The sequence below is a fragment of the Opisthorchis viverrini genome (assembly GCF_000715545.1).
Source record: "Opisthorchis viverrini unplaced genomic scaffold opera_v5_560, whole genome shotgun sequence".
Taxonomy (NCBI): Eukaryota; Metazoa; Platyhelminthes; class Trematoda; order Opisthorchiida; family Opisthorchiidae; genus Opisthorchis; species Opisthorchis viverrini.
This window is the reverse complement of record NW_008752220.1, coordinates 184,210-184,614: the sequence shown is the minus strand read 5'-3', so window position 1 is coordinate 184,614 and position 405 is coordinate 184,210. Positions and strand designations below refer to the sequence as shown.

At 44.0% G+C, this 405-nt stretch overlaps 1 protein-coding gene across 1 annotated transcript in view; it reads left to right on the top strand.

Moving 5' to 3' along the window:
* The window catches only part of T265_15513 (hypothetical protein), a gene marked incomplete at both ends in the record, with an annotated part of 12,532 nt that overhangs the window by 11,028 nt on the left and 1,099 nt on the right, over nt 1–405 (top strand). The window lies entirely within an intron of this gene.

Sequence of the window (405 nt, the reverse complement as noted above, 5' to 3'; positions counted from 1 at the left end):
CTGCATGGCAGAAGTCTCGGAACTACTTTTGAAGTTGAGGATTTCTGACCCAATAGCAGATTAAATCAAATGTCAGCACATGGTGGTCACTTCGTCCCGGTGGAGCGCTAATTAACACCTGATCCATAAAGTCTCTCCCAGGAGGGATGTTTGTTGGTCCGCGCGGTATCTGGTGGGTTTGTAGCGGACTAGGAACCTATCAGCGTGTTCGGATAAATTAACAAGCAAAAGTAAGCAATACAAAATCACAAAATCACAATAGGAAAAGAATCAATAGTCAAATGGGGACTCACGAATGTGTAGATCCAATAGTCCACTACACCAATCCAAACGCAGTAACTGGCTGTGAAAGGAAATATTCACTTGTCGAAATTTCCCACAGATGGTTCCGCGGGAGGGATTTAT